The sequence below is a fragment of the Triticum aestivum genome, chromosome 1B, assembly GCF_018294505.1.
Source record: "Triticum aestivum cultivar Chinese Spring chromosome 1B, IWGSC CS RefSeq v2.1, whole genome shotgun sequence".
In the NCBI taxonomy this organism is placed as follows: Eukaryota; Viridiplantae; Streptophyta; class Magnoliopsida; order Poales; family Poaceae; genus Triticum; species Triticum aestivum.
Genome location: NC_057795.1, coordinates 140,993,980 through 141,006,337, shown reverse-complemented (window position 1 = coordinate 141,006,337; position 12,358 = coordinate 140,993,980). Strand labels below are relative to the sequence as shown.

Below are 12,358 nucleotides of genomic sequence, written 5' to 3'. Positions count from 1 at the left end.
AAGGCCCACTTTGCACCACCATAATCCTCAAGAGCCCAAACTAAAAGTTGGCAAACATCAACATTATCATTTATACACCAAGCATACAATCGTTCCTGAGACTGTCCAATGAACGGATAATCAGAGCTGTCTCGCATGTTGCCTGGAATATCAATTTGCCCCCAAACCTTCCCCTCTGTGTCTACTGTGACTATTGAATATTCAGTGGTCATCAAATGCAAAGTACCATTCAGGAAGACAGGAAGACCAATAGGAGTCTTATCAATCCAACCACTCTCCACCGTAGTCCATCGTCCAGTGTCTGATGAGTAGATTGTCACTTCTGTGAAATCCCAAGTGTGTGTGAATACCATGAAACGGGAGGGGACGGCTGGATCGAAACACAAATATTCTTCGTCTTCGTCTTGCAATTGTATAGGATTAGGAGGCAGCTCGGCCCACTTCTTGGTCGCAGGATTGCACACGACAAGATTGTACTCATCTTCCTCAAAACAATATGATTCCCAGTATTTGCAGAGAACAAGGCCACCGCAGCAATGCCGCCTTCGCCGTCACAGAACGTCAAAACACCAGCCACCACGCCGCCCACACGGCCATGGACGCTAGTCGCCTGCACCTGAGCCACGAGCTCAGCCCACGAGCATCGCAGGAGCTCCCACCATTTGGGCCGCCGCCCAGGGAACAAGACGCCCCATGGGTCCTCCATGGCTGCCAACGATGTGCCGATTGGCAAACTCTGACCGCCGACAAAGCCGCCAGCGACCAGAACGACCAGATCGATCGAGGAGCCACCAAGTCGGAGAAGAGGTGAAGCGGGAGCGGACCACGTCGACGACCGGCACCCCTGCCGGTGATGGGTGGCCCGACCGCATTGGCGCCACCCACCACTCCCAACACCTCTCCCAAGCGTCACCCCCCCCCCCCCCATACACACACACACACCCAACCTCGACTCCCGGCCTGGATCTGCATCATCTGGCAGGGACCGGCCACACGCCCAGCGACGGGAGGTTCCCGAACGGCCACACCATGTCGCCACAAGAGGACCTAGGGACCTCCACAAGAGTAGCTCACCAACGGCCAGACGCCGGAGCATGTCCCGCAGCCGCCCTAACCGACCCGCCCCACCACCATGGACCGCCACCACGCCGTCGCAGCCCACACCCACGCAGTTGCCAACATGGCCGCTGCCAAGACCTCACACCGCACGCCGACGCCCAGAGGACAGATCCGAGCGGATCTGACCGAAGACCACGGAGGCGCCCGCCCCCGATCTCGAACCACCCGGTCCCCACTGGGCCCTGCGGGACACCAGCACAGCCGAACCACCAGCCATCCCACGGTGCCCTTGCGGCTCCGCCGCATCCACCCACCACCACCACACCGCCTCACTCCACCGTGACCTAGATCCGAGGGATGTGCCCCCGCGCCCTTGGGTGCCCGCACCACCCAATCAGCCACCAGGGCTTCGCCCGACAGCTTCCTCTAGCAGCGACAAAAGGGGTGGACAGGAGGTGTGGCGACCCTGTCGGCTAGGGATTTGGGGCTCCGCCCGAGTCGCCCGAGCGGGTTCCCTTTCATGTCAAAGATTGGAACAAGAAACAGGCGAAGAACAAACCTCAGAAGCTACGGGAACAATGAGGGGAGGCGGCGGCATAGGATGGGACGGAGCGCCTTCGTCACGGCGACCGGTCGCCAATGAGTGGTCCTGCTCCGTGCAGCCATGCTCACCTCCTCCTGGCGGCATCAAATCCTTGGCTTGGGGATCAGTGCCTCGAACTCTAGGGTTTGGGAAGGGGAAAAGAGCGGCGGCTGTGTCGTCGTCTCCCATCTGCATGGGAAGGCTGGGCATCACGACTTATTTTCCCCGACACAGTAGTCAACCCGTGCAGGTGCACGGGATGGCAAATTTAATTAACAAGCTCACAAAATATCTAAAATATTTCCGTAAAAAATAGGGCTACAAATAAGTACTCACTCGGTTTATTTTTTATTACTCACTCGGTACATTTTTGTGAAGTGTGTTAATTTTTCAAAAGTGAGACCTTTCTATATTTGATGAGTTTCTAGAAAAATATCATATCTACAACACAAAATCAGTATCGCTAGATCCATCATGAAATTTATTTTAATATTTCATTTAATTAATATTGTACATATTGGTAGTTTTTCTATAAACTGGCCAAAGATAAGAAAAAAGTTTAACTTTTATAAAAAGGGACTGAGGGAGTAATAGAAATGTTGAAGAAAAGTTAGGCATATGTTTTAAAATAGTTATTTTTAAAGCGGATGAAATTCTTGCTTATAGAAATAAATTTAGGGAAAAATAAATTACTTTCCTCCAATTTGTTGTGAGTTAGATTGTATGACAGAACAAATGGAGGTCAAATAGAAGAGAAAGAATTACCATAGTTCTTTTCCCAGATTTCATTGTACTTATAACATACTCTTTTCAGTTGGCCGATAATGCTTCCGCTTTTTCCAAAAAAGAGAAAGTTGAAAAAGCAGGAATTGATTACGACTGATAAGCAATGGGTATGATTGATTAGCATTACAGCTGCATGTTTCGAATCCAGGCCTTGGGCAACAATTTGGTCCATTGCAATTCCTGAAAAACGACACGATCATTAATATTTTTGTGAACACTTGTATTTACAAACCATGCTTACTCATAAGAATGTGATACGGGTGGCTGAATAAGGGAAATGGATAGAAGCTAAGTAAATTCTACTCCGTATATCAGTATCAATATATGTTGTTATCCTTTGCAAATTCTTCGCCAGTACATGCCCACAGTTATTATAAACAAATAATGTGCTAAAAACACTTCAATATATAAAGATTTGTAGGAAGGAAACTCATGTTAGTTTAAGCAGCCCATAGTCAGGGTAGAAATGTCTGATGTAAACTAAATGAGTAGGTATGCTTATACAATGGAAAATTTAAATAGAAAAAAATTCACATACTGATATTACAAAAGGATCACATTTGCTGTAACAAACCTTATTAAGCCAACATAAAATACACTTGAGAAATTTAGACAACTAAAAAACTTTATACCATAAAATGGACCATATGGTGGTAAAAACATAAATCTACATCCCAGCAACATTGGTTGGCAAATCCAACATCCTTCTTAATTGCAATATAAATCAAACTAAATGAACTTTATTCTGTCAATATTGTCTGAGCCTAAAGAACAACAGTGCACTGCTGAGAACAAATACTATAATTTAGTAAACCAATGTCAGAACGTACCAAATTACATAATTCTAGTAACTTTATCACACCAAATTATATCAACCTCCTTATTTTACATACGGCCTCTTATTTTCTTGTAGATTAGTAGTCCAGATTAAATTCAAGCCATTAAAACTAGCGTCCACCAATAAGATGGTTAGGTCTTTTTATTTTTATTCAATAACCATTAAATTTTCTAGGGAGTCTCTAAAAACATTAAAATCATAGGGATGCAAACAGTGACAGACCCAGAAACTTCTCGAAAGCCGAGGAAGAACACAAATTAAGGTGCGTAAGATGCTAGTTTTTTCATAAAAATCACCGTATTAATCATCTAACATAAGACATCATGTAGTCGGCAAGCCCGGGCATGAGAGATCCTAGATTAGTCCCTGGATACAAAGAAAAAACATGATCATTCTACAATTTTCACAGCAAGGTATTATCTTTCATGAAATCCTATGACAAGAGAGGGTTAACTGGGAAAGAGGTAGACACTCACTAATACTGAAGCACATTCTCTGTCAAAGAAAACACTTCAGCCATCTGAAATTAATATCCTTGAGGATAACCACAGGAACCAACAAATTTAGAAAAATTGAGCCCCATAGCCATCTGTATGCAAAGAGAGAGAATGTGAAATAAGTAAAATCTAGTGGTTAGTTACAACTTCACTAATTAGTCCCTTCACTTTCATTCTGATACCTTGCGAACCATTTTACGGAAGTACATATAATATTTTGACAGGTCAGGAATAGATTGTGAAAAAGATAAGTCTCTTCACAGAAAAATTGAATTCATAGTAATTTTGACGATCATCAGGGTGAACTTCTATATGAGAATAAAAGAGCTACAGCTGCACTACATTCAACACATAATGGATTAACTATTTGCCTAATTCTCAAGACAATATCATGGCCACAGTTCCATATTGGTCCAAACTACCAATCCATACACGTAGAATTATTTTGCGGAAACTAATCCATGCACATGATTCTGTTTAGCATTCAACAAGGCGTGCAGGTAGGAACCCGATACAATTTTTCCACCTTAACAAAACAACCTGCAAGGTGATCAAAACTACCAATTTTCCATGTCTCTTACTTTTTATGGGAACATATATTACAATTTGATTATACCCTTCCAATTATGGTTGTCAGTACTGTCGCCCTGAGGGCTGCAGAACCAGGGATGAGGAAGCTGAAGGCGGTCGAGAGCAGCGCCAAGGGAAATGTGTTGCCGCCTTTTATTTTCTCTTTAGGGCTTGTTGAGCTGTGCCCTCAGCAGAACCCTCTGTTATACTTTCTTTGTTGTCTGCTACTTTGGCGTGCATGTGCGGTGTGAACATTTGTTGGACCTTGTGCTTCTGGTGGTTGCTTTATTTATAAAGCGGGGCGAAAGCTTTTTTCGGTAATATTTGTATAACTAGTGGGCCATCTGCGAGTGTCATGTTCATTTGGGGGCTGAGTGTGTGAAAATCTATTAGCTATATATAAGCACGACCGTTGGCTGGAATTGGCAGCGACTAAATGAAATAGCTCATATTTTCTCTCCTCATACCTACTATTTCTGTGGTTTCTTCTTCTTCTTCCCAAGTATCCTCTTCTCGATCCCAAATCTGGGCAGGAAATCCTCAGCAAGGATATGACAAGTGGTATTCAGAGCTAGATAGGTCCGTCTTGTGCTTCGCATACTCAAGATTCTCTCCGTAACATCGACTGGTCGGTTGTCGATTGCTCACGCGGTTGGCTGTAAATCCGAGATCGGCGTTGGAGAAATCCAGAGGAAGCTGCAACGGTGCCGTTCAAGCCAAGTGCTCAGACACGACACCAGGTAGAGGTGATGGGGTCATTCGAGGAGAACGTAACGCAGGCATTTGCGGCTCTGCAGCTACTGCAGGAGCAAGTGGAAGGAATTTTGGAAATCAAGGCGCGACTGGATGGGTTGGACAACAAGTTTGAGGAATAAGTCGCTCGGCTGGATCAGGTGCAGTCCGAAGTAAACATATTTGTGAGCTCTATTGGAGAGATCCATCAGGAACAGGTTCATGTGGCGCGAGTGTTAAAGGAATCCACCAGTGTTCAGGACGCGGATCTGGAGCGGATGGCAGCGAAGGGTTGTTATGCAGTGTCGCCCACAGCGGCGACGCAGCCAAGGGTTCATGTTCGCAGGGGGGCAACATGGACAGCTTCCTCCTGTGGATCCAGGAAAGGTATCACACACACCTCAAAAAAATTCTTCCTCTGACTAGCATGGATCCACGCGCACCTGGATGCCTAAGATGGAATTTCCACAGTTTGATGGGGAAGGAATTCGAATTTGACTTGATAATTGAAGCTTATTTCCTGTTGTATCAAACTCCTGAAAACTTAAAAGTAATGTCTGCATCTCTGCACTTACATGGAAATGCTGCACACTGGTACCAGTCATATAAACTGTCTGATTACTGTTCATCATGGAGTCAGTTTTCTGTGGCCATGCTGCAGGAATTTGACCTCGATGTGCATAGAGATTGCATGAGAGGTCTGTTGGTTTTAAAACAGACTCGAACTGTTCAGTAATATCCGAGTAATTTCAATCAGCTTGTGTACCAAGTCAAACTATATGAAGGGTCTGTCAGTGAAATATTTTTGGTTACTCAATTTGTACTTGGATTGAAAGGTGATATAAGAGCAGCTGTTGAAATTCATTGCCTCTTACAGTTCATACTGCAACTGTATATGCTCTAGTACAAGAGGCAGTGCTGGAATTAAACAAAGAACAGCAGGGACGATATAGCACAAATGGGGGTTATATACCACAACAAGAAAAGAAGCAGAGCGGGCACTAGAGCAATAGACCAAGGAGTGAGACGGGTCCTGATGGCGGACTGCTCTGGCGACGGCGCTGGCGATCCCAGGGGCGACTCGTCCGGCGCGGCGTCTCCCCCTGCCACGCCGCCTCCGCCCTCCCCCTCGGCCGCGCCTCCCTCCTCCGACCTCCTCGCCGCGGCTTCGCCGCCCGCCTCCCCGTCGCGCCCCCCGTCGCCCCTTGCCCCCGCGCGGGTCATCTGGGTTGACCTAGCGGAGGCCGATGACATCGAGGCCGGCCGCCCCGTGGTGTGCCGCGACCGCGTCGCCCCTCCCGCTCCTGCCCGTGCCCGATGGCCGGATGGCGCCGGTGGCCTTACTCCCAGGGGTGGGAGTTCGGCCGCCCGCCCGCCTGCCCGGCGCCGGCACCGGACGCTGAACTCGTCTCAGTCGCCGGGGAGTAAAGGGGCGACATTGGGGTCGGGCCGCCGCCACTGTCGCCGGCTGCAGGGCTGGGGGGTCACGGGCCGCGCCGACCACGGCGCCGCTCGGCTGTCGTGGTGCGTTGGTGCCCTCTCGGGTCCGGTCGCAAGCTCGGCCATAGCATGGCCGACGCTGTCCTCGGTCATGTCGCGACGTTCGCCATTTCGCCCTTCCATATCTGCCTTTGGCGCCCCCCTCCCCCGTTCGCCGGTGCCCTCTCGTGCCCTCCTCCGGCCGCGCCCGCCCAGCCCTGCCCCGGCGCCGGCGCCGGCGGCGCTGGGAAACCCTGCCTCCTCGCGCGGGTGCTGGGCCGCCCGTCACTCTTGGGCCCTCCCATGGGCCGGCCTGTGTGGCCCTCTGCGAGTGCGGGCGGTATTGGGTCGCGGCTATCTGTGGTTGCGGGCCCACCCAGGCCACACATTTGGCCTACCCTAGGGTTCCTAATCCAACCGGTCTCCTCCCTTGCGCCTCCCTCCCGCCGCCCCGACCCATCCCCTTCCCTCCCCGCGATTGCGGCTGCCCCTTCGTCTCCGGCTCCGGCAGCGTCCCCCTCCTCCCCTTGCAGCCATGGCCCGGAACTGGGGCGATCACGCCGGTCGGCCCAAGCGCGGCCGCGACGAGCGCCGGGACGCTCCCCGTTCCTCCCCTGACGGGTTGCGTCATGAGGCCGACCTCCGGCAGCAGCTCACATCCCGGCCTCCCTCCCGCCGGTCCCCCGCCCGTGAGACCCGCCGCTCGCCGGCGCGCGCAGAGCGTCGCTCCCCGGACCGCGACCGCCGCTCACCTGGCCATCGTGCTTCCCCTCGGGATGGCCGGCGCTCCCCAGCGCATGTCGCGGACTGGCGTTCCCCCGGGCGGGAGGCCCGCCGCGACCGCCCCCGCTCCCCGTCTCCCGCGCGCCGTCGCGGCCGGTCGCCGTCGCCCTCCCGGTCCCTCCCCGTGGCCGCCGATGCGGCCCCTCCTCGCCCCTACCAGCCGCCCCGCATCCAGCCGAGCATGCCTCCCGGCAATGGTGGCACCAAAAAGAAGAAGCGGAAGGGCCCCGACCACCCCCTCAACTCCGCGGCCCCGACTCCCGCATCCTCGGCCGCGGCCGTCTCCTATGGCCCCCGCGATCCTCCTCTGGCATTGCCGGTCACTACCAGGTGGAGTGTCCCAACCCGCCGATGTGCTACCTCTACAAGGAGTCGGGTCACCCCGTGGCTCTTTGCCCGGATCGCCCGATGTCAGAGTAGCTCATGATGTACGGCCACGACATTGAGGGTCTCGGCTTCTTCCACATCGAGGTGGAGGACGTCCCCCCCCCATCTTCGTCACTCCTTGCGGTCGTGACCATTGTGGGGGCTGGGGTCGCCTCTCCGGAGATGATCGAGGCCGAGCTCAACCACCTTTGCCGCCGTGTCTACGACTGGCAGGTGACTCCGACCTCGAACGGCTCCTTCACCGTGGTCTTCCCCGACGCTCTTAGCCTGGGCCTCTGCACCCGTAGCGACGACATCACCCTCGCCCTCAACAAGCTCGTTGTCAACATCTCTGAGCCCCTGTTGGACCCTAAGGTTGTGGCCGTGTTGGATACTGCTTGGATCGTCATAGCTGGCCTCCCCGACATCGCCTGCTCTGAGGAGGTGATCCGCAGTATGTCCAAGCTCCTGGGCAAGGTGGTGGTGGTGGACGAGCTCTCTCTCCTCAAGGAGGAGGAGGTCCGTGTCAAGGTCAAGTGCCTTGACTCCTCCACCTTCCGTGCCACCGTCCGGGTCTTCTTCAACGACCAGGGTTTCGACCTCAAGATCTACCCTGAGCCTCCCAACCACATCGGCCGCCCTCGATACCTCACTGATGGCCACTTTGGCGGGGGCGGTGCGGACCACCGCGACGACTCCCACTACCGCCGTCCACGCCCTTCCCGCCACGAGGATCCGGAGGATGACGATGAGCACTCTGGCTACAGCCGCTCCCCCTCGCGTGACCCTTCGGGCCCCCCTACGGGTCGCGGGGGTGCGGCTGCGGGCCGGTCGCGTGGGTTGGCCTCCGCCGAGGCCGCCCCCGCCGCGCTGCCCGTCTCCTCCCTCTCCTCTTCGGCCGAGCTCAGCGACATCTCCAACGTCAGTCTCCTCGTCCTCCCGGCATCTTTGCCGTGTTCGCCGTCCTCCGTCCCCGCGGCCGCCCCGCCTCCTCCGTCCCCGACGGTGCCTTCTCCGCTGCAGCCGGACTCGCCTGCGTCGGGCCCCCCTCGCCTCGGGTCTCCCCCGGCGGACCCCCCTGGGGAGGACACGCCGTCGTCCCCCGCCTCTCCCCTGGCGCCTGCTCCCGCCCCGGAGATCGACTCGTCGGCCCCGGGCCCGCCCTCTCCTGCCCTGGCAGGGTCCAGTGCCCTGCTGGAGCCTCCGGCGCCTGCGTCACCGCCTCGCCTGCTCCTGGTGGCCTCCGCTGATGTGGTCACCCCCGTCGCCTCCCACCCGCCTCGGTCGGTGTGTCGTACGTCCGTCGGGCTCGGGCCTCGTCGACTCCGATGACTGCCTTCCACCGCAGTGCCCGTCTCGATGCGGACCGCCCGGCCAGCTTCCCGACGTCGTCCATCTCCGAGCGGGCTGAGATCCGGGCTGCGGCCTGGAACCTCGAGACAGGTGCGACCGACATCCCCTCCAGTTCTTCCAGCTGTTCGTTTTCTACGCTTGAAGCGGTCCCGCTCGGCCGCCTTGCCAAGGTGGCCCTAGACTCGGCTGTAGTTTTCAGGGGGGAAGTGCCCCCCACCCCTTAGAGCAGATTGCGGCTATTCAGGCTCGCGAGATCCTTGACGGGAAACTCGCCGAAACCCAGGCCCGCCTCCTCCGCACGCCGGCGCCCCAGCCTCCTTCTGTGGTGCTAGTCGAGGAAATCCGTGGCCGCACTCGCTCCCGCACTGCCGCGCTCAGAGCTCACAGCGCATCCACCGTCCTGGGGTCAAGCAGCCCCTCTATGGCGGTTTAGATGCGCGCCCTCTTCTGGAACATCCGCGGCTTTGGCCATGACGGCCGCCGCCGCCAGCTAGTTGAGTACATCCGTGCCGAACACATAGACATCATTGCCATCCAAGAAACCATGCGCACGGAGTTCTGTCTTCCCGAGCTTGACAGCCTTAGCTCCCACCTGTTTGCCTGGCATTGGCTCCCTTCTAGTGGGAACAATGGCCACTCAGGTGGCATCCTGTTAGGTGTGAAGGATGCCACCTTTGAGGTGGGCGGTATGGACCGGGGCGAGTTCTTCATTAGTATGGAGATCTTCGAGTGGGCTCTCAATTTTAAGTGGGAGGTCATCATTGTCTACGGACTGGCGGACCACCGCCGCTCCCCGACCTTCCTCGCTGAGCTACAACAAAAGATCTCCGCTTCCTCCCTCCCAGTGGTGGTGGGAGGTGACTTTAACCTCATCCACTCTCCGGATGAGAAGAATAACGACAGGGTTAACCGTCCCCAGATGCAGATGTTTAACGACTGCATTGCGGAGCTTGGCCTCCATGAGCTTGAGCGAACGGGGGCCCGGTTCACCTGGACCAACCGCCAGGCGAACCCAATGTAGTCCGTTCTGGACCGCGTCCTAGTCTCTCCGGATTGGGAGCTTAGATGCCCCATGGCCTCGTTGCAGGCCATCACCCGGATCGGGACCACGTTCCCCTACTCCTCTCCTCCGCGGATGAACGCCCCCCCCACCCCCGTCCCTCCTCGGTTCCGGTTTGAGCTCTTCTGGCTCAACCAGGCTGGATTCCGCAAGGCCGTTGCGGCCAAGTGGATCGCCGCGCGAGACGCTCCTCACCATGCCATGTCCGCCGTTGACTCTTGGCAGTTCTGTGCCAAGCTGGCCCGCCAATTTATGAAGGGTTGGGGCACGAACTTTGGACGTGATCTTCGTGAGCGCAAGAAGGCCCTCATGTGTGCCATCCAGGCCCTGGACGCTCGCGCTGACTCGTCCGGGATCTCTCCAGACGAGTGGATGGTGAGATATGATCTCGAGGATGAGCTCTCGGTCATCTACTTTGACGAAGAGGCTTACTGGAGGCTGTGCGGCACCCAGTGGTGGGTGCTCCGTGGTGACGTTAACACGGCTTACTTCCAGGCGATCGCCAATGGCCGGCATCGTCGGAATTCCATCCACTCTCTGTGGGACGGTGATACTCAGCTCACTCGCCCCTCGGACATCCAAGTCCACGTAGACGGCTTTTATAAAGCCCTTTTCTCCCCCACCCCTCGGGGTGGGGCTGCGCTGGCTCCCGACACCTGGTCGGGTGCCTAGCTAGTTTCCGACGAGGCCAACGCGGCCTTGGTGGCCCCCTTCTCGGAGGAGGAGGTCCTAGCGGCGATCAAGGGCATGAACCCCTCCTCGGCTCCGAGTCCGGATGGATTGCCAGTCTCGTTCTTCAAAACGTTCTGGCAAACCATCAAACCGGAGGTCATGGCCCTCTTCGACGAGTTCTTCTCTGGGACCATGGACCTTGGGCGCTTAAACTATGGGATCATTGCCCTCAGCCCCAAGGTTTCGGGGGCCTCCGACATTCGCCAATTCTGCCCGATCACGGTGATCAACGTGATCTTCAGGATCTTGGCTAAAGGGTACACCAATAGGGTGACCCTTCTTGCGGACTCTGTCATCCACCCAAACCAATCCGCCTTCATCCAAGGCCGGTTCATTTTGGATGGGGTGTTGGTCTTTCACGAGGTCCTCCACGAAGTCCGCTCCAAACACCACCGCGCAGTCTTCCTAAAGTTAGACTTCCACAAAGCCTACAACACTGTCCACTGGCCCTTCCTTCGGGAAGTTCTGCTTCGTAAGGGTTTCGACGACCGTTGGGTGACCCGCGTTATGCAATTGGTCACCTGCGGTCGGACGGCGGTCAACATCAACGGCGAGATCGGACCTTACTTCCCCACCTTATGTGGGGTGCGCCAGGGCGATCCGTTCTCCCCGTTTCTATTCAACATGGTTGTCGATGCCCTCGCAGGCATTCTTGATAAGGCCAAAACTTGTGGCCATCTCCGCGGCGTTGTCCCCCACCTTGTGGGTGGGGGAGGGGTCTCCCTCCTCCAATATGTGGATGACACCATAGTTATGGTGGAGGGCTCCGCGTCCGACATCACCAACCTAAAGTTCCTCTTGTGTTTCCAACAGATGTCTGGGCTCACCATTAACTTCGATAAGAGCAAAGTGATGGTCCTTGGCTACCCTCCGGAGGAGGCGTTGTCCATTGCGGACCGGCTGAACTGCCACTTGGGTTCCTTCCCCATGACCTACCTGGGGATACCCATTAGTGACTCCAGGCTCACCGTGGCTGATCTCCGCCCGACGGTGACTAGGATGCAGCACCGGGTTGAACCTTGGCGGGGACGTTGGCTGTCGAAAGAGGCCAGGATGATTCTAATCAACTCCTCGCTTGCTAGGCTTCTCTGGTTTCTCATGAGCTTCTACAGCCTCCATGAGACCCTCCATCAGGAGGTCGCTAAATACTAGTCGAGGTTCTATTGGGCGGGCGAGGGAGACAAGCAGAAGTATCACATGGTGAGCTGGCCCGACATTTGCAAACCCAAAGACCAGGGTGGCCTTGGGATCCTATCATCTCGTCGCATGAACATCACTCTCCTGACCCGCTGGCTGTGGCGCATCGCCAATGGGGAGGGAGGCCTCTGGCTTACCATCATCCGTAATAAATACCTTAGGGGCCAACCTCTGGCCTTTTGCCAGCGTATGGGTGGATCCCAGTTCTGGCAGTCCGTGATCCAGCTTCTGCCCATCCTCCGCATCGGTACTTCCATCTCTGTTGGCTTCGGGTCCTCGACCCTGTTCTGGTTCGACCGATGGCTAGGAGACTCCCCCTTGGC

General features: G+C 55.0%; 1 long non-coding RNA gene across 1 annotated transcript; it reads right to left on the bottom strand.

Moving 5' to 3' along the window:
* Positions 1–2,196: 2,196 nt before the first annotated feature.
* On the bottom strand, positions 2,197–3,775 carry LOC123112451 (uncharacterized). Its single transcript, XR_006455493.1, has 3 exons — positions 3,743–3,775; positions 3,489–3,632; positions 2,197–2,608 (listed from the first exon to the last, which is right to left on the bottom strand). It is a non-coding gene; the product is annotated as an uncharacterized lncRNA (long non-coding RNA).
* Positions 3,776–12,358: the final 8,583 nt, after the last annotated feature.